Here is a 22,871-nt window from a genome sequence, read left to right as displayed (position 1 = left end):
ACAACAATCCATGACCGCTCACTGGGACCAGAAACATTTACGATTGTCAATATTGGGCATTGCTTTACAAATTTAAGTTTAGATCTTGGCATTAACAAAACTGGTTTAGCTATGTCCCAATGCATATAAACATCATGGTGCCATATTTCTGCATATCAAAATGTATTGGTGAGTTATGGACTTCTCAGAAGCCTCCTGGACACATGGCACACTCACCATAAATAATTATACAAATGTCACAGGGAGGGTCCAAACAAATGGCAATGACATCTCTGCAATCGCAGTAATCTTCTGCAATCCCAAAAGAAATAAAGCAAGTCAGACAGGTTAGCTCTATAAAACAAACTTAATGGTGCATGAAGACTTAGCATACAAAGAAATCCAGAAGCCCAATTTTCAGACACTTGACCTGCCCATCAAGCTCAGGCTCTTGAGATACCCTCTCAGGCACCTGAATTCAAAGACCCCCTTTCCACCTCACTGGAAACAACCAGGCTCATAGAGCCATACCAGAACCATTCCATTTTTACACAGCCCTACTGAGATCCTTGTGACAATCAATGGAATAGCCTAAAATGCAACATCCAAGCCTTGTTTAACTGAAACCGCCACAAGCAGCCTGTCTCACAGCAAAAGCCGTTATTAGCCACACCACAAATAAAGTCCCATTTGGAATCCCAAGTAAAAACCACAAATTTATTTGTGCATCACTTTGAGGTCTAACCTTTGCTTAGAATCTTAAACTGTGGTATACGGAAATTCCAAAGCAACACAGACATCTTCGAATCTGATCCTGTGTGCCTCATACACAGCCAAACAGAAACCTAATTCTGAGAAAGCTGGTCTGCTACTTTCAAACACTGGATCCTTCCTGACATAATTATCATTCACAAGAGCGAAGGATTGGGAAGAAGGGATGGCATGCATAAGTCAACACAGCAAATGTAAACTGCATGAAATGGGCAGCTTGAGTTTACACTTTCTTCTATTGTGTGCTTTCAATTTACTCCTCCCTCATTTATTGTCATAAAGGGCAGTCCAAGCAACCTTTGGGATAAAAGTGGGTTTCGTTTCTAGCCATATTTAAAAACCTTTAATTCCATGGTCAGTTTTAAAGGAGGACAGAGATCATTTCACCATGGTGAGCTGGTTACTTGGAACAATCTTCTAGCCTTTAGCGTTTCTTTAAATGGAAACAGGCATCTCAAGCCAATCTAAGACGTCAACTCATGCATGGGTGCAAACCAGCCAGCCAGCGTTGAGCATCTGTCCCTATCCCATCTTGAAATATTGTTGTACGTGCTTAAAAATGCCCCCTAGTGCACGGTAATGAAAGCAAATGGCTGGGCAACCATCTTGAAATTATGTTTGTCCCAAAATACAACAAAAATCATTTCAAAATGGCTGTTCAAGTGCTCACTAATAAAATAATTTTATAATAAACATTATTAAAAGTAATTCAAATCATGTTAATGCATTGTTAGTTGAAGTCCTTATAAAATGTAAAACAGGATAACACAATATTTTAATAATAATTATGTTTCATTTATAGACCATTTTTTTATCAATACTAATTTATATTTCTCAGAAAATTAATTATTTAATTTGTTCCTACAGGGTTTATCTTAAGTCCCTGCATCCAACATTTTCTATGGATGGAAGAGTGTTACAGTACCAGTTGTGGGTAATTCTGCCGTGCTGGACTTATCCCAATTCTGGGCTGTTTTTGACTGATATGAGTTCCTTTTGTTTGTAGTAATGACAGAAGAGAGTTTGTGAATAGCAAGGTGTTAATTCTTTTGCATGTGTGCGTGTTTGTCCCTTGCTAAAACCCTCACTAAACCTCTCTAAAGCCTTACTCACCTTTCTGTTAACACTGCCCATGTAGTCATAAATCTTGTCGATTTTCCAGCCACTCCCCTCTGTCCCTTCTACATTTACTACTAAAAAGTGCACAGATCCACGCAGTCAGGGTAAAGATCTTGGCACCAAAAAGATAGGAGAGGCAACGACCTCCTCACATAGGAAAGTGACTAGCTTTTTGTAGTCTGTTAGAAGTACTATTGTAGTACTACTAAACATGATACAAAAAGGAGTTTGTAAATAGCCCCCACAGTTGGCACAACACAAACTCAGCCTAGGATAAATCATCACAAGAATAAGAAGAGTAACAAGCACTACAGAGTGAAGACTTCACTATAGGGGGGGCTGTACACAAAGGTAAATATGATTGTAAACATATTTTTGCTTGTGCCTGCCAGGAATTAAACTAAGGGATTCCTGGCAGGCATAAGCCTATCTTTGTGGGCCTAGATCTCCAACACAAGAGGCATCCTTTTATCGTACGCAATGAGTGGGAAAGAGGATTTTCAAAGACGTGGTTAGTCTTGAAGGTTTGTGAACACTTACAAAGCACAAACATCTGTCAGTAATTTACAAACTCCTCTCCTTTGCTGTTCCAATCTGGGACCTGGAAATTGTCAAATATTTCCTCCATCTAAGTGTTGGTGTAAATCACCTTCCAGGGTTTGAAAAACAATGGATCGCCCAGGATTGTGAATGGCATTTTCGACTGGGAATGATCTTTGCCCAGCAGAGAAAGAAGAAAATGAATGTTTGCACAGGAGGTCCCCACCAAGGAGAACTCCGTAGGGTGGGAATAGGGTCCTGCTGGGAATGTCACAGCACCTTTCCAGAGGTATACCTTGAAACCTGTGTCTGATGCAGCTTTATAGCCATACTGCTGAGAATACTTTTGAGTTCCTGATAGTGGTAACAGTATAGACAAACAGAGGCTGAGATTTCCTTTTCATATTTTCTGTGTGAATTGTGCAGTAGAATAGCACAACGCTTCCCACCTGACTCAGGTTGGGTGGACAGCCCCAAAATCTAAATCTCATCTGTAGAACTCCCCTCAGGGGCAACACATGACACAGTTAATACTGGTAGATTAGAAGGGATGCATGATTTTCCCACCATTGGGAGCACCCACTGTAGCCATGAATAATTGGCCAGAGACAGCGTTTCACTCCTTCTTTTCATGGAGATCTCCATCTGGGAAATTTACAGACAACAGTCCAAAAACATAACATAGTGTCCGTAAAAAATTATCAATGGACAGATTATTGACGGTAAGTATATATATATTTTTAGAAATAATATGTCCGTTTAAAATATAGTATACTCTAGTGCACATTCCCCTGTGAGAACAACCCCCTTTCTGAATCTATCGGTTTTCAAAATTAACTTTTGTTTAACTAAATAAACGTATATTGTAATTTTTTTAATAATTGGTTGTTGCACATCTTATATTGCCAAATGAAAAAGGTTTCTTGTAACCGCGAGCTAAGTTTCTGTATGCTCTAAATGTTTTGTGACTAAGAAAATAATTATTATTCTTAATTTTTGAGATATTGGTCTAGGACCATTGTTTTTTGTATCATAGCGACACCCAGGTACTTGGACTTCATGTTTGGGTTACCCCATTGACTCTACTGGTTCCATCAATATTGGACAGGCTAGGGATCTCAATATGGAGGTAACGTGTTAGGAATGGCCTAAGAGATCACATGAACTGCCATATGCAATGAGGTTTTCAGTGGGGCAAGTAGAACTTTAGGAATAGTAGTGCGGCAGCCATTGCTTTAAACAAGTCTAAATAGTGCCAGTGCATGGGCAGAGTCTTTGAGATCTTGTTCACAGACAGCCTTCAAGCAAAGTATCATCAGTATATTGATGGTATGAAATTCCAGATTATCTGAAGATTTGTTCAAATGATTCCAAGGCGGTGCTTGCACAGACCCCTGGGGGACACCTTGCAATAGGGGCATCAGACTGTAAAAGGGGCTATCATTAATATGACTTTGGATCAATTTGTTAGACATGAGTTGAACAAATCAGGAATTTTATCATTGAAGCAAACACATCCCTTTAGGTTGAGAATGATTATGTCTTCATCAACTATGCTTTGTCTAGAATTTGCAGTGCCTCTACAGTATTATGTGAAATGAAATGAAAAAAAGTATTTGATTAAGCGCACTGCGGCCAAGCGGCTTCCTGGCGCTGGTAGCAAGAGCAACAGTCACAGAAACAGCCCGAAGGAGTTAGCCGGAGTACGCCTGAGAAAACAGAAAAGTTTTCAAAGATTTACGAAAATGGGAATAAATGGGAATGGATCGCATGGACAGGGGAAGGCTATTCCAGAAACGGGGGGCCAAAACAGAAAAGCGTGTGCCTCCAGTTCTGGTTTTGCGGAAACGGGGGACATTTAGAAGGGCCAAAGATGAAGAGCGGAGAGTGCGAACCGGGGTGTGAGAAGAAATAAGGGAACATATGAATGCAGGAGCAGAGCGGGCAAGGGCCAAAAAAACCAGACAACCCATTTTAAAAAGAGAACGCTGAAGAACAGGGAGCCAGTGAAGAGACCTGAGGACGGGAGTGATATGATGGGTTTTGGGAAGGTGAAAAATGAGACGGGCGGCCTGGTTCTGAATAGCTTGCAAGCGGCGTGATTCGTAGGCTGGGATGCCCACGTACAAGCTATTCCCGTAGTCAAGACGGGAGGTAATCAGGGCCGTAATGATGATTTTGAGTGCCTCTGAAGAAAAGAAGCGGGAGATCTTTCGAATAAGGTGAAGGGATAGAAAGCAAGAGGAAACAACAGAGCTGATTTGTGCATGCATGGAGAGATCATGACTGACCTGAATACCCAGAGTTCTGACTGAGGAGACGGGAGTGGGAAGAGGGCCAAAAGAGGAGGGCCAAAAAGCAGAAGACCAGGGACTGGAAGAGCCGCCCGTCAAGACCAACTCGGTCTTGTCCGGGTTAAGCTTGAGATGGTTAGAGCTCATCCAATCCGAGATAAAGACCAAAGTAGAGCGAAATTTAGAAGAAGACAGAGGTGAGGAGGAAAGATCAAAGACAAGCTGGAGGTCGTCGGCATAGTTGTACACGGAGACCCCCTGAGCAAGAAGAGCGGAGATAAGAGGGTGAATGTATAGATTAAATAGCAGAGGAGAAAGAGAGGAGCCTTGGGGAAAACCACAGGAAACTAAGCGGGGGGAGCAGAAAAGCCAGACAGGTGAACAGCCTGAGAGCGGCCAGAGAGAAAGGAGGCAAGCCAAGAGAAAGCAAGGCCCCGAATGCCCGCTGCGCTGACACGGTCAAGAAGGATGGAATGGTCGACCGTGTCAAACGCAGCGGATAGATCAAGGAGAACCAGGGCTTGAGGAAAAGAGGAGTCAGCCTTAAGTTTCAGCTCATCGAGGACAGCCAAAACCACTGACTCAGTGGAGTGGCCTCGACGAAAGCCTGCCTGATGAGAGGCCAGGACATGGTTCTCCTCAATGTAGGCAGAGAGGCAAGAGGTGACATAGCTCTCTAAGACCTTGCCAAGATAGGGAAGAAGGGAAATAGGCCTGAAGTTAGAGGGAAGTGAAGGGTCAAGGCCAGGTTTTTTTAAAATGGGCAGGACAATAGCGGTTTTGAAGAAAGAGGGGACTAAGCCCAAGGCAAGAGAAGCATTAAGGAAAGAAAGAGGGGGAGAGGGACAGTTAGTGAATAGAGCTCTTAAAATCCGGGCCGGAGCGCAGTCAGCTGGAGAGCCTGACTTGATCTTAGCGAGCAGAGTAAGAAATGTGTCCGAAGAAATAGGGGGAAAAGAATCAAAAGTAGAAGAAAGAACCGAAAAAGAGGAAGTAGGAGTAGGGGGAGGGAGCAAGGGGATGTTGGCTTTAATCTTAATGATCTTCTCGATGAAGAATTCATTAAGCGAAGAGCAGAGGTCTTGAGAAGGGAAAGGAGTGGAGTTGGTACGATTCGAGAAAGCCAGATCTTTGACCAAGGAGAAAATCTCCTTGGATGTATTGGCAGAGAGAGCCACTTTCTCAGAAAAGTAGTTGGTTTTGGCCAAGAGGACGGCCCGCTTATATTCCAGGAGAAGATGTTTATATTGGGCCCGAAGAACGGGGCAGTAATTTCGTCTCCAATGACGCTCAGAGCGTCTCAGATCTAATTTCAACGCTTTAAGCTCGGTATTAAACCACTTATGAGCGTCATAGGGACGAACGGCCTTAGTTTTCCCAAGCGGGGCGACCAGGTCGCAAGAGGAGGACAGCCAGGTGTTAAGCGCTTCAGCTTGGGAATCCCAGGAGAGTTCAGAAAGATCAGGAGTAGAAGAAGCAAGAGAAAGAGAAAGAGAGTTGAGGTCAATCCGATTCCAGTTTCGAACAACAAGGTTTTTGGGTAGGGAGGGCCTGTCGGGAGCACCAAGAGTGATGGAAAAGGAAATAAGGGAGTGATCAGACCAGGTGCAGGGAGAAATGCTGGGGGGAGAGAGCGTACAACTTGAAGACCAAATCTGGTCAAGTGTATGACCCTGGACATGGGTAGGGCCAGCAACATGGGGATGAAAATTAAGACACTGAAGAGTAGCCGAGAAATCCTTGGTGGACAAGTCCTCCTTAGCGTCACCCGGCCAAAAATTAAAGTCCCCCAACAGGAGAACCGAAGAATTGTTGACCACAAGTGTTGCAAGGAGTTCCTGAAGGGTAGCAACGAACAGGGGCATGTGCTGGGGAGGGCGGTACAAAAGGACAACCGTGAGAGGGGCAGGGAGATTAAGTGAACGAGCGACCAGAAAATCCACATTGGGTATGGGTGAGTGAGGGAGAAGCTGAAACTGTAAGCTGGAGCGAACTATCATGGCCACACCGCCACCCATCTTGCCGTCAGGGCGATCCGACCAGGAGGGCTGTTTCAGTACTCGTCCACCGTAAGACGAGAATGGAACTCATCCAGTAGCTTATCCTTTTAAACAAATTATCTCATTTGATTTTTCACTCAACTTTACAGAATTTTGGAAATGAAGGCCAGCATGAGGGATTACATTATTAAGAATTCCTAGGTCAGCCAACTTGTTTTTTTTAGTAGACTTGACTAATTGTGGAACAGGAAATACCCCTTGGGGGAGGGATAGATTTATCAAGTGTACCCAATATGCTAATAGGCTAACGCAGATAACCTTAGCAATGTGGGTAGGTATTGGATCATCTGCATGAATTAAATGTTGCAGTGAAGGATAAGATTATGGATATGATGGTGTGATCATCTTGAAAGCTTGCATTTAGTTTTGATGTTAACTGCATGGCTTTATAATTGCCCTTGAGGTGAGATGTTCACATTGAATGCAATTCTGTCATAATTCCTTACAGTTTCTCATAAGGCCATGGTCTTCTGTGCAATTTCCCACTGCAGCCTTTGCTCATGTATTTAAGCTCTGTTTGTTATAGGCCACTAGCAAATCCTTAGTCAATTATGATTTGCAATTGGCTTTTGTTGGTACTATGGCTGCCAATAGAGGCATTGTTTGATGACAATGTTGCATGCACTTTAAAAATATGCATCTGAGGTAGTTGCAATTTCTTTTATTTCATTTTGTATTAATTGTGTTTTTAAACGTTTATAGACGTAATGCCATGTTATATGGATGTTATGACAGCAACAATATACATTTTTACTAATTCCGTGATTTATGCCATCCAATGTGTTTATTTTTTAAAATCTAAATGAAGTAATATGGTAGGGCTAATTAATTATTAATCATTTTTGTTGTGTAAGACTTGATTATGTTTGGCTTTTTTTCTTCCTTTTTTCTTCTTTGCTTCAGATGATTTGCAATGGTTTTGATTAATCGTGTGAAGAAATAATAATATCTGTAAATCTGTAAAACCAATTATTTGGAAATTTTCTGCCAATGGATTGGACTGCAGATTAAAGGAGAAAATGTTTTTTTTCCGTTTAAACTTTGGAGGCAAAATGACTGAATTCTCCGCCTTTTCGTTTATGTTCCACAACAATAAAAGGGGGCGAAAGGTTAGATAAAGTAGTACCAATTTTAAAAGGCTGTATAGGCCAAAATGTGGATAATTCAATTTGAAAATATTTTTTTATGACATCTTGTTGCACATAGGTTTTCCAGATTAGCTTTGGACCGGTTAAAATACCATGAGGGTTGCATCAATTTGAGCAATTGTTTCTCATCATTTAGGTCCCTGGTGTACCCATTGAATTTGATTATTTTTGCTTTCAAATGAGCAGTGTCATTCACAGTATGGGAAAAGTGGTGTTAAAAGTATTGATTGGATCATTGATGTCAAGATCATCTGGACACCATTGGAGGTACATTGAAAACGTGGAGGCAAGGTAGCCAGTGTCAATATCCCTCACATCTCCGATTAGCCTTCTCAGGCATTTAAGCCATCTCACAATAGTAGTTCTAGAGATGGACAGGGAGAAGGAAATCCGATAATGTTCTCACCAATTTATTATGACAGGGCCTTTTAAAGAAATGAGTGCACCATGCAATTGCTGAGTTCAAATATTTTGATATTCTACTCTCGAAATGGACCACCATTTTGGACAAGGAGTCAACTTAATTAATCAAAACTTTCATGTCAAAGGACAGTTCTTTGAAGGTACAGGCCTCTAATAAGCATTAAGCACTGAAATAACTGGGTTTACTCTGAGGATTGAAATTTGTACAAAATGTTGTGAAGAGAGGTGAGGGGATTGTTATTTTCCATTTTTGTGTTTGATCATTGTCTCATAATTAGAGGGTAAGGATACAATTAAGGATGTAAAAAGCGACAAGAGAATGCTTCAGAAGAAATCAAGTGGAGGACACCTTAGGTGTATTAGAGGGTGGGTTCTCAAGGGAAGGGACTAAAGACAGTAGCTGATGGAGGTATGCAAGATTTCAAATTAAGGAGGTCCAGAAAGGAATTGGATGGTGGTTAGTAGGAAATGTAAGGAGATCTGAAAGAAGCTGGATCTAGGGACCCCCACAGATTGATTACTGGAAGTCGGGGACCCCAGACCAAGGAGTTTTGATGGTTGAAACCACAAAACACTACAAAAAAAGCAAAATTAACGTTCATCAAACACATTTACAAATGATTAAGTATTTTATTTAATTCACAAATATTTTACAAAAGTCAAAATGTTTAATATAAATTGAGGCTAATCATCATCCATGCTATATTCCGTGTGATGCTCTTGCACTGCTCCCATGATTCAATTTGAGGACGGTAACTTAGGACCAGATTAATTATTCTATTGAAGTACCCCTGAGTCACGCATAGTGTCGCAGGGGCAAAACAATACTTAAGTTAGATTTACCAAGCTACGCGAGGCCTCCTTGAGCTCCCAATCATGGCGCCCGATCTGTTCGGTGCTTGCGAGGAGTAATTAAAGCCCAATTACTCCTGCTAATGACGTCGCATCGGCTGGGGTGTGCCACGGGAATTGCGGCATGCAAGCTGGGTAAGTGACCTAATTCCTACTGGGCAGCTGGGCACTGCTGAGATGATGGATGATGGCAGGTACTGCTGGTGAGATGTGGACTGCCTTAAGTTGAGGGAGGTCCTTGTGAGCAGTGGCTGCTCCGTCAGATGGAAATGAGGGGCATGGTGACTCCTGTGGAGCTGCAGGCCAAAGTCTCTCGTCTGGGGCCATGGACCGTGACCGCTATTGCTTGGGGAATCCTCCTACCACTGGCCAGCTCCAGAGGAACACTGTGGGATGCGTTGGGGTCCAGGATGGGTCCTCTGCTTCCCCACTGTTAGTGGATAGGTATCGGTGGATAATCTCGACTGGTGGGGGTCCAAGGCATGGGCCCCAAGGGGCGGTTCCTTCATACCTCCCACAGTTTTGTACCTGGCTGCTCATACAGCCCTCGCCTGGTCGTATTGGTTGGGCAAGTGAGCCAGGACTTGAGCCTTCCTTTGAAGGCCCCCCTCATATAACCAGCCTGGGAATTATCCCCTTCTACATTGCTGAGTAGACCAGATCCTGGGATACAGAGTGTCTGAGAGGCAGTGATATGGTCCCACTGTGGCCCTCTGAACTAGATGCGGCGATACCCTCTTCCTTGGTAGGGTTTGTTGACCTGCCCTCAGCATCTTTGCCTGCCTACCCAACTTTTCCAGCATTGCGCCGACAACCCTCTGTGGGCAACGACCCTGCAGGTCATACATGGATGGGACTCTCTGACACCCTCTCCCAACTGCCACAACTACTTGTGGTGGTGTCCCCCTGGCGACGAAGCCCAGGGCTTCCTACCATATATCACCCCGTCTCTCTTACCCTTCCTCTGTATTCCCCTGGTTGGGGGTCCACTGGCTTCATGGTTCTTCACCAGTTACTGAGAGCCCACTCCTGCTGGAGGTTACCATGAGTCTCGAAAAGATCTCCGCCTCTCATTCACAAGCCAAGATCAATAGGTACACAGCCCCTACTATAGCCGCCCAAGGGTAATCGAACACGCTGAATCGACCCACTCTACCCCTGTCATGGAATACACTGATGCTATTCTACAAGCCATCCAGGTCTTCGGTACAGTGTTGTAGTCCAAAATCGGTGAAGTAGGTTATGTGGTCTCCTACTTGTGGCAGGATTTGAGAGGAGTGGCAGATAGGGTCAGTGAGATGGAGGGCCAGATATCCGGACTGCAGGATACGGTTAGGGACCTTAAAATGATCGCCCTGTCACTTTTGACTACATCCCAAACATTGGAGGCCCTCGCAGAGCACACAGAGGGCTGGGCTCATCGAAAACCTTTGTTTTGTGGGCTCTCCCAAAGGAGTGAAGGGATAGGCACCCGAATAATTTCTAAAGACTTGGCAGGATTCCCGGGGTTCCACTTCCTCCTTGTCTGCCTGTTGTTTGTGATGGAGAGGGCGAGCTGCTCACATACACACACCCTCCTCGGAGCTCCAATGCACCAAATGATTGCTAAGTTTTTGAACTACCAGAACCACAATGCCATATTCCGATCAGGCCCGAGAGGCGGCAGAGGTATAGATCCAGGTGAGCCATAATATGATCTTTTCGGATTATACCCACTGATCATCAGCGCAGGATCTACAACTGTGTCCAAATACATCTTCAGTCCAAGGGAATTTGCTACATGCTTCTTTTTCCAGCATGACTCAAAGTCCTCTATGACTTCAAATCCTGGTTCTTTGAGACTCCTGAGGCGGCATTATCATGAGTGACAGAATTGCAGCCACTTAAGTGCAATGACTTGCCTCCATGTAGGTACGGAAGGGGGGAGGGATGGTGTCTTCTTACAATGGCCGCATATGAATAACAATGTGGAGGTATTGGTTGTCCCGCAGGCATTCACTGTCGGACTATGGGGGTCCAGGAGTGCCGGAGCATCCTCTTCCCCCAGGCCCCCTGTGATATCTGGTGCCAAGCCCAGAAGTACCTGCCAGTTTATCCTTTGTTTTAGATCTGGCTTGGTTGGGTTAGGACCCAGGTTTGGGTTTTTACATCTAGTTCCTTTAAGTAGTTATCAGGAGGTGACAGATGTTTCTGGGGTGGAATTGAACGGTGGGGGTAGTTATTTTGGTGCTCTTTTACCTTTTCAACTGTTCTTTATGTTATGCTGTTATCTTCTGTTATTTACTGCATGCCTTGACTGGTTTCCTTGCATGTCTATTGGAGCCTCCGCCCCCACTATGGAAGGCACAGACTTGTTTGCTGCCTTCTCCTGGAATGTAAATGACTTTCATATTATAATTGAATGTGGTGCAGTGTTTCAGTATCTAAAACACCACTTCCCTCTGGTTGTACTTCATCAGGATACCCATCTGCTTGGGAACCACTGTCCCTTTCTACAACAGGAGACCTGCACCAGAGAGTATCATGCTGGTTACCCTGTCTTCTCCCGGGGAGTTGCCATTTCTTGCACAAGCCCTTCTCCTTGCTGGTTTCAGAGTTCCACTGTGACACCCTGGGTTGCTTTGTCATTATTGAGGGTGACATGGGGGCATCCACTTGAAAATTGCCTTTTTTTATATGACCTCCCCTCTCTTGTGTACCCTACTGCAGGCACTTACTTCTCCAGACCCTCCCTGGCTTCACGCTCCTGAGGGATGACTTCAAATCGGTCATGGATCCCCTGCTAGACTTAAGCAACCGATTGGCACTCAGATCATTTGAGGTGACGGCATGGGCCTTCTCTATGGCTCTGCAAGGTACCTGGTGTGTTCTTTACCCACACGACAGAGAGTACACGTTTTACTCCCAACACCACAAATCCTCTGCCCATATCGATTCTCTCCTTATACCCTTCATGGATGCAACTGGGTTGATCGATGTGATGAATGTTATGTTATGTTATCTTATTGCCATTTGTTGTAGAGCAACGACTCACTCCCGAAGGTGTATCTTGATGCTTCTCTAACTACAGAATACATTAAAACAGCCACATCTTCAGAAGTCTTTTGAACTTGCCCAGCTGCATACAAAAGAAAATTTGCAAAAGGAGTTTGTTCCAATGGCAGATGGTGAGATACGAGAAAGATCTGCAACCAAATCTTGGGGTGCGGATTCGAGGAATGCGTAGTAAAAAATTTTTAGTGGATCTAAGCAGTCTAAGGGGGCAATAATGTCTGAGCCTACTCTGCAGATAAATTGGGGCTATTGTTGGTTAGTGCCTTGTGCTGTAGGAGAGCCTAAGAAAAGACTGGCTGTGTTCTGCACAACTTATATATAGCTTGTGCAACAGTGTGTCATTAGCTGCAAATAGCTGCACATTTCCATAGTTCCGTGACTCGTAATTAAGGCCTGGACTATTGATTCCCTTAAATCTGATGGAAGCCAAGGGAAAGCTTTCCTGAAAATGAGCATGGTAGCAAAGCATCTGCCCAATGTGGCGATAACCTGATCCTTAATTGATAGTGCTCGTCCAACCTCATCAAAAGAGATAACAAGTTGGATGTTATCAGTGTAGAATATAATCTCGAAAGCAAATGATTAGACAATTAGCGCAAGTGTGAGGGGGCACATTGATATTGAATTAATGTGAGACTCAAAGAGATGCCCTGTTCAACCCCTTTGTTAACAGGCATTTTACGTGACTTAAAGAAGTCCAAAGAGATTGTCAATATTGTGCTTTAGCAGAAATGCCCACATCATACAACCTGATAATTAGTATAGCATGAGAGAGAGTGTCAAAAGCTGCTGACAAGTCCAACAACACCAGTATTTCCGGGGTACCAGCGTCCAGAGAGTCTGACGGGATCTGTGACTGTAACCAACACAGTGTCAGTGCTGTGCATTGTTCTGCATCCTAATCATGAAAGATCCAGAATCTCATGCTCTTCCAGAAAAGCAGAACGTTGTTTATTTCTAAGTCTTTCTAGGCTTTTTTTCCTAAAAGAGGGAGTAGTGAGATGGAATGATAGTAGGAGTGGTTTTCTGGGTCAGCGTTTGGCTTCTTATAAATTGGAGAGCCCTGCGTGGATTTCCAGGCTGCCATTATTTTAGCTGAGTCCAAAGAGAGGTTAAGATGGTGCAATAGATAGGCAGGCAGTGATACTAGGAGGGCATAAATCTAGCGGAGAGCCTGATTTGGCATAAGCTGTGTTGATTCAAGGGTGCATGGTTTAAACCTCTCTAAAAAAAGACTGCATTCAGAGGCAGCAAGTTGAAACCGACTACCTTCTTTAGATGACCATGAGTAGAAGGAAAGTTCTTATAGATTCTTTCAAGAAGTGTGCCAAGTCTTTTGATGCAGCGATAGCCCTATGCAACATTGAGGTTAAACAAATTTATTAAATGCTTTAAACCTTTCTTTTGCTGAGCTTCCAGCTTGGTTAATTTTACTAGTTATATGTTTTTTGCGAACCAACCTAATATTTTTATGTTAGCTGTTGAGCATTGATTTCTAAACATCTTTAACTGGAGAGGATTTGGTCTGGCGCCATCTCTGTTCAAGCCATTTGCGCCTTAATTTTCCAGTGCTTAATTCAGCTGGGTACTAGGAGGCTTGGAGTCTGCTTTAAATAGTTGGTACTTGCTTAAATGGGGCAACCTTATTCAGCGCCCATGTGACGGAGGTGTGAGAGGCGACCAGAGCACGTTTGATAACATTGCTCCATGAGGTCTCTATGGGTTCAAAAACTCTGGAGAAAGAATCCAGTGATACTAATTTCCATTATGTCTTTACTCTGCCAGTCACTCTACTAGGCTTACAGACTCATTATCTTTTGGGATGTGCAACTTGATCATGATCAGGTAGTCCCCAGACCACATGAGAGGTAGTGGAAAATCCCTCCTTGGAGCAGGGGAGTTTCTAAAGATAAGGTCTAAGGTATGACTTGCCTTATGAGTGGGAGCTGTCACTATCTGTTGGAGGTCTATCATTTCCTTGTCCGACAAACGTTGGGCCACCTCAGTGTTCGTGGTGTTTCCACCATGAGAATTGAAGTCACTCGAATTAAGAGATTATTAGATGCCAGTACATGTGGTGCACTGTAATCAGCTAACAAATGGCTGAACTCATTTTTTGCTCCAGGTGGGTGGTAGATAGTGCCCCCTTCCATTGATTCATGACCGAGATCTCAAATCTAAAAATAGACAGTTCTACCCAGTCAGTTAGAAGGGCATACATAAGTACAACAGTTACTGTGGCTTTCCTTAATTTCCTGCTGGCATGCTAACGGGAACTCAGCTTGAACTTCTGAAAGTATGTGCTGTTGACTAAACAGAGATATGTAGTACCAGCTTGTGATAGTGTACTCTTATGCTGCTGACCCAACAGGATCATCTGGTACCAACGTGAAGGATTGCATCCATTGTGTTGCTGCCTTAAGTTATTACGAATCTGCACTGCTGTCTTTGGCAGTTAACCTTTGTATTATTGACTGAACATAGGACATCTAGTGACACCTTGTACTAATGCACCTAACTTCTTTCTTGACTTGTACATCCAGTAGGGGCAGAGTACAAATGTCACCAAAATAAGAAGTGGAATCTACCCATTTTCTTCTACTGTGCATAAATGTATGAACTATCTTATCACTCATTTATTCTTTCCAAGAAACTAGCACCCAGTCTATTTAAAGGTACAAGCAACATATTGTTTACCCACTCTGAAAAGCAACCAGATTTGGGCGGAAACGTTTCTTGCAGGGCACGTGGTCTTGAAGGGTGGGGCACATTCAAGCTTGCAGATACCACTGCCTTTAGACATGTCCCTTTTGCCACTGAAAAGAAGCTTAAAAACACAGACAATGTCAAAGGTATTTATGCTTATGTTAATAATGACTGAGAATAAAACTAGGTCCAGGTGGTATGTGCTTAGTTTGTAAACTGCTAAAGCCCCACTACCCAGCAACCCTGGACGGACCACCACTGCGTCCATTTCACCTTCAACACCACCAGCACACACAAGCCTGCCCACGCCCGCCACGACAGAATTGGAGCAAGGTCACAGAGGAACTCCTCAACACCACCCTCCGTAAAAACACCCCCACTGCTACGACCGACACCAACACCGCAGCCAGGGAATTTCACCACTGGATCTCCTGCTGCATGGACAAGCTTGCATCGCTCAACCCCACCCCTCTAAAGGCCGCCTGGTTCACCACAGAACTCCAGGAAACCAGACGCGCTTGTAGATGCCTAGAAAAAGCTGGCAAAACCAGAAAACCTCGTAAGCTCGGAACACCCACAAGAACACCCTTAAGGAATACCACCAGCGCATAAGAGACACCAAACAAACCTTCATGAAAGACAAAATCCAGACCAAAGCGACCGACGCCAGAGAACTGTTCAACGTCATACAGCAGTTCGCATGGCCCGCCTGCGAAGCCACGGACATCACACCTTCCCAGGACCTCTACGACAACTTCATTGAACCAGCCCCAGAAACCACCCCCCTTCCCATCAACGCCGACAAGCTGACCATCACGTCTTGGGATCCCGCTACCATCGAACTCGTCACCACGACCATGAAGAGAACTCACTCAGGAGCACCTACGGACCCCTGCCCACCGCACATATTCCACAGAGCCGCCGCCAAACCCAAACTTGGTCGTGCCATCAACGCCTCCCTCACATCCAGCATCTGCCCAGATGATTGGAAATGGGCAGTGGTAAAACCCCTCCTCAAGAAACCTACGGCCGACCGCACTGACCTGAAGAACTACCGGCCCATCTCTCTTCTACCCTGCGAGGCCAAAGTCACAGGGGAGAGTCGTAAATGCCCAGCTGACCACCTTTGTCGAAGATAACTCCATCCTAGACTCCTTCCAGTCTGGATTCCGCAGCAACCACAGCACAAAGACTGCCCTCCTAGCCGCCACGGATGACATCCGCATGCTACTAGACCAGGGACACACGGCGGCCCTCATCCTTCTAGACGTCTCTGCGGCCTTCGACACCGTTTCACATCGCACACTCACAGCCAGACTTGAGCAGGGATACAAGGAACTGTCCTTGACTGGATCCAATCCTTCCTCTCCGGCTGAACCCAGAGGATAAGACTCCCTTCTGTTCCGAACGCACCGATATCAACTGTGGAGTACCACAGGGATCATCTCTCAGCCCCACGCTCTTCAACATCTACATGGCCCCCCTCGCCACCATCGTCAGAATGCATGAGCTCAGCATCTTATCCTGCACCGACGACACTCAGCTCATCTTCTCCGTCACGAAGAATCCCAAAGACACCAGACTCTGCTTCCAGGAAGGAATGAAGAATGTGGTAGCCTGGATGAAGGACAGCTGTCTGAAGCTAAACTCAGAGAAGACGGAGGTCCTCATCCTCGAACCCTGCTCCACTGCCTGGGACAACACCTGGTGGCTGTCCGCCCTCAGGAGCCCACCCACCCCCACCGACCATGCCAGGCTCCTTGGCATCATCCTCGACTCCTCCCTCTCCATTAAGCACCAGATCAACACTGTCACCTCCATCAGTTTCAACTGCCTTCGCATCCTCCGTAAGACCTTCAAATGGATTCCCTCCGACTGCAGAAGGACCATCACCCATGCACTCATAATGAGCAGACTTGACTACGGCAATGCACTTTATGCCGGAATCAACAGAACTCTTCTACACAGACTCCAAACCATCCAGAACGCCGCAGCCAGACTCTTATTCAGAACTTCGCGGCGCGAGCACATGACCCAATACCTACGCAGCCTCCACTGGCTCCCTGTCAAGAAGAGAGTCACTTTCAAACTCCTCACCAACGCCTACAAATTCCTCAACAACATCGGACCCAAATACCTCAACGAGAGAGTTTCCTTCCACGTACCCAAAAGGAACCTCCATTCTGCCAACCTCGCTCTGGCAGAGGTCCCACGTATCCGCAGAAACAAAACTGGATGAAGAGCCTTCTCCTACATCGTAGCCAAGACCTGGAACGAGCTCCTGGTGAACATCATATGCTCCCCGGCCGTGCACACGTTCAGGAAGGACCTCAAGATCTGGCTTTGTGACTGATCCGGAGCCGCCTCCCCCCCCCCAGCGCCTTGGGACCTTCACGGGTGAGAAGCACGCTGTATAAACCCCTGATTGATTGATTGAAGCAGCATTTTTTTATGCATATGTTATCACATTTGAGCCAGACCTATAAGTGCATTTTCTTAGCTCCCTGAAAACATAGGGTCCAAGTGCTACATGTTTGAGAGTGGGCTTGTGCATTGTGTTCAAATTAATTTACCTGGACATTTAATACATGACTGGAATTTCCTTGTTTATCTGCCTGCGTTTGCAAATGCTGTTCTTTTCTTTCACAGAAGAATGAAAATAATTTCTTGACAAAAGACACCCCAGAGGCCATACTCCAGGTTCAGCTCCTCCAGAGACCTACTCCACCCTGTTGACAATTTATTGTCATATGCAGCTGGAAAAGTGCCGAAGAGTTCTCCATTCCTGTACTTTAGGAAACCAGTGGATCTTCTGGTTTCACAGAAGCTTTATCTGCAACTGATTGGGAAGTATCCAATCACATGCTTCAGATGGACTCAATGCAATATTTAATAGTTATTCACAGAGTTGGCAGTGTAATATTAGAAAGTCATTATGTGGGAAAAAGACAGGCTTAGGTTTTTTAGAGTTATGCACTTCCTAGAAAAATGTGTATGTACATTTAAATAGTGAATGTGGTGCAGTGCTCTGATACTCGTGCTGTCATATTCACATACTAATTCACGGTGGAATCAATGGGTGAGTTTGGAAGAAGGTATATATCTGTGTGGTGGTCTGCATCCTTCCCACATAAGTATGGCAGCACACCACAAAGCTAGTTCCATGGAAACAGCCACAGGAAGAGCGCAATTTTTCATTATTCTGGTCTTTTCACTGCCACTATCCTCATTTCTGAATTATGGTACATAATGCAAAGGTGATACATGGAATACCAAAATCATAATACAGTTAGGCACTGTTCCACTCTAGTCTTGAATACCATGGAGTACCAGAAGTGACATCAAACATGCTTTCACCAAAGGACTCTCCTCTTGCCCCAGTATTTGCCTCTCAACCTCCTTCTATCTGCTGCTGAAGGGGCAGTAAATAGCATGGGGTGACACTATAGGAAGTAAACAGGACTCTCAAGACTCTGCCATTGCCTTCCTGACCGCTGAAAGGAGAGGTTGGTGATGTAGAGGAGCTCCATAAGTACCAAAGGGCAAGCCCAAAGTAGCTGCTGCTATTCCTGATTGATGTCCCTTTTCACTCATTGTCAATGTAGCCTCATTTGAGTTCCCACAGCAATGTAAACCTGATTTGCACATAGGCTCAAGGCTAGCACTGCACCTTGCATTGTACCCGTGCAAGAGCTATTGGGGAATATGCAAGCAGACAAAGCTGATCATATTTTGCACTGTGTGGTCCCTTCTGATAAGTGTGAATGGCTGTATGAATCCTTCTTTTGACAAAGGAGAGAATGGGTGAGCACTGGTGTTTCTCAGTGTCTGAGGGCACGTTAAACAACAGGCATTGTGATCATTTATTGTGTTTATTTCATGCTTTTGATGATGTCACTATGAAGATGCTCGAAATCTGAAAGGCACTGAACTCATCTTATGATACTCAGTATCCCATCTTGATTTTCTTACATCACAAGGCTCCACACCAGAGGCCACATTACATAACGGGTTCACTGTCACTGTTTACACCACATTTAACTAGGTGCACTGGTGCAAACAGGAAGAGTGAGCCCTACTACAGATAGGGTGCTGCTCCCAGAGCAGACCCAAACTTGCTGCTGCCCTTGGGACAGCAAATTAGTGAAAAGCAGAGCTCCTGTTTGAAGCAAGTGCTCCATTTTTCACAGCACATGCTGTATGCGGCCGACCAGGGCCGGCTTTAGCGCTGGTGGCGCCCAGTGCAACAATGTTTGTTAGCGCCCCCGAATGACTACCTCCACCATTGATTTCCTCATTACCACCCTTTAACAGTGCCCCTAAACTCTCCATAACCACACTCTCTCAGATGCATTTATTAGTTTTATAGCGCCACTCATACCAATGTAGGGTGTCAGAGCACTTTACATCACACACACTATACAGAGACAATCATTGGTGTGTAAATCAATAAGACAGAGGAGTACAAGGTGTGGGAGTCACATGTCATCCATACTGTTGACAGTATAGTTTAATAGTGCTTGGTCTGGAGAAGCACAAACTTAGAATTCAAAAGTATAACACCACATTTGGGGGGTCTCTTTAATAATCACAATTGATTTCTATCCAAATGAAACATTTTTCCAACATTAGGATAATGCAAGACTGGGGAAAAAACACTCTAATCAATACCTTGCAGTTTTCATGCAGCTCTTTGATGTCAATTAATAGCTCACTGTACTATGTTAGGATTTTTACTGCAAGTTCTATACTTATATGAGTGCTATTTTGCCTGATCTTGCTGAAGTAGGAGTATTCCCCAAGGCCATTATTGTCCTAAATAATACATTTTTTATTGACCTTAAAACTCCTACTGTACTAAATCTTCTACCCAAAGGTTTCTGCTCATCGCTGACAATCACTTTTGGTACAATAGTTTCTGTAGGATAGCCAAAACATTCTTGATATCAGCAAAAAAAATGGTACTTGCCCTCTAAGTCAGTGTGCTAGAACTGAATAAGAAACTGCCCAAAGGCAGGCAAAAATTCTCTAACTGTTGCCCAAGCAGGAAATCAGGCAGCGTTTTGGAATCTGATCAGCCACACCTCAAAAAACTCTTGGAAAAAAGTCAATGTATCCTGTTTTCCATGAGCGATTGTCCTTTTGAAAGAAAGTCTTTAAAAGCTTTTGTCGAAGGAATGGTGGGCCGCGGGAGTGTTGGTGTACTTTCAGTTCAATCACAGACCTGCAGGATAAGAGCTGTGGTTTTGTGGGTTAATTTGGCAAAAACACATTGTTAGGCAGTTGTGAGGAAAATACCTGCGTTTACATTTTACCGAAAGGTCCATGGTTTACCCATGAGCATAAGATTTCCCCATGGGGTACTGAAAAGGAAAGGCTAAGGTTTTTATGAGAAGGGTGAGTTTTAAACTGTTTAAAGTGGTAGAATGTTAAGGGAGTAGTGAGTTTTAATGCTCTTTTCTTTTGTTTTACCTCCTCTCCTAGCTATGGTTAGGACTGTACTCTTTTCCTGCAGGCTGTTTCCATTTAAAGGTGTGACGCTTTGTCAGGGCGGGGTGTCCATTTGACCTACATGTGCTGCGTGCAGTTGTGAAGGGAAGTGGGTGTATGGATTTTAGTTGACACGTGCATATCGTTTGGGCCTCAGAATATGGCATGGTGCGAGTATTGTCTCTAATTGACCTGAGTTACTGGGCTATGCCCATCTTCAGAAGGGTTGAGAAGCTTTGGGCTGTTTTTGGGCTGCTTTGTACAGGTCCCGGTAGGTAGTTACCTGTGTTCTTGCACATGGTTTAATTTTAAGAGAAAGACACTGGAGGTGATTTGAAGGTCATGTGTGGTCCCCCTTGGGATGCTGGAGGAAAGTGGCTGGGACCAAGTATGCTTGCTGTGTTATCTTGGCAGGAATCAGGGCTCTCATTGGAACTTTATGTGTTGGCCTGATGGTGATGGTGCTAATACATTTGATGGATTATCCTATGGACAGGGGTCATGTGATTAGATTTTCCATAAGTTTTTGTTGATTTTGTTGCCATTGTGTCCATCGCTGCCCTCTTTGTGTTGAGCAACCTGGCTTCTGACGCTGATACTGGATCCTTTGCCTCATTTTGCAACTAAAGAGAGGCCTCCATTAGGAGGAGGAGGCCAGAAAAAGTGCTGAAGAATGACATCCATTAGATCGGGGGTACACCCTAGGGACTTGTGCGAAGGGACCTGGGTGCCTGCTTCTGTTTAACAGCTGGTAGTGCACCCTGCTACCTCATCAGACTGTCCTCCCCCGGGGGCATAGTCAATCAAATATGCCCTGGGGACCTACAGTAGTGGGGGCCAGGGTCCTTGTGGGCATCCAGATGGAAGACTCTAGCGTAGTAAAAGCTTATGTCTTACCTACTGCTGTGTTGCTATCCCTTATTATTGTACAGAGTTTCCTGGTGTGGATATGGAGTAGATGCTATACTGAGGTCTTGTGTTCACTTTGTACTTGGCTGGTTCTAGTGTTTGATTTGATAACAGTAGTGGCAGTCTATAGAATTTGGAGGTTGCCAGTCTTTTGGCTTTCTGGTGCAGGGACTCTGTTGGATCTATCTGTGACCCTGCAGCTGAGTCCTTGTCCAGTCAGGTACCACTCACCCACCTGTGGCTGCTTCAACACCTTTGGGGACACTCTTGCATGGTTTCTGGTCACTCCAACGGGGTTCCTGCTTCTGGGATGAGGTTAGTGGCCTATCCATTGCAGGTTTGGTGACTATTCATAGAACGCAGCTGGGGATGCCTCCATTGGGTGTCACAATGCCAGTTGTTTGATGACAGAGTGCAGGCAATGCACCCCTTGTCACAGTGTCAACTTGCCTGTACCACTTCCTCACTTAGGGAGGTGCCAGGATGGTGGTACAAAAGCTGGACCTGGTACCCCTGGGGAGTGCATGGTTTGGTTACTACCAATGCAGTGGGATGGTGCGTGACTCGGTCCTGGGCTTCCTGCTCTCCTTGCACATTACATGCTACCTTCTTGGTTATTCTTACTAAGAAACGGTGTGTGCAGCCGGTCCACTGCTGAGCTAATTTATATAGCTTTTAGAGGTTCCCAATATGATCCAGGGCTAACCCTTTGGCTTGGGTTCGACACACTGTTATCTCCCTGGTAGGCATTCCCTGGACAAGGGACAAGGTTGCCAGTTTATCTTCTAGAGGGGAGACACCAGGGGAGGAATAGGCTACGGTTCCATCCTCGGTGAACAGGACGGACTTCCTAAATTTGGACATTAGTAAGTAAGGACAGACATGATAACAATCGCCCCCTCAGCTCGGTTCTTCCTAGTTCTAGTTTGAGAGGGTATTTGAGGGAGACCTTAGCCATGGAACACAGGGCTCTCTGTACTGTACTGTGGAAATAGTCTTGGACACAGGTTTCTGGTCCTGCCTGCAAGCAGGACCTTGCCACCCCTGTATCCAACTGAAGGTTGTATGGTGTCCCATTCACTCACTTCCTGACAAAGGGGCCTTCCTCAGGGTGGTCCTGTACTGTCAGTGAAGTAAACACGTCTTTAAGCACCTGCAGGTCCCCGGCATGCCCTCCCTATCTTCCTTCTGTGTTGGTGGGCTCCAGCCTTTGCTTTTGTCCTCGCTGTTGAGTCGGAGGAGCTGGAGCTCTCTTCCTTGGTATTGGTAGTTTTGGGGTTATGTGCTTTGCATTTTATGGTGTCCATGGGGTTGGCCCATAGTTCCAAAAAGGCCAGTTTATATCTCTCCCTTGTTCCCAATGTCTGACCTGGGTGCAAGCTTTAGTGTGTTCTATGATATTGATTTCAAAGTTTCCCCCCTTAAGCCAGGGGAAGGCATGTGCTTTGGTGAGGTCATGCCAATCGTGGCAGTGTCTCTCTAACCTCCAAGCATGTGTGAGGTTTAATGGAGTTTCCATGAAAAAT

This window comes from Triturus cristatus, chromosome 7 (genome assembly GCF_964204655.1).
Source record: "Triturus cristatus chromosome 7, aTriCri1.1, whole genome shotgun sequence".
NCBI classification, from domain to species: Eukaryota; Metazoa; Chordata; class Amphibia; order Caudata; family Salamandridae; genus Triturus; species Triturus cristatus.
Note: the sequence above shows the minus strand (reverse complement) of the source record.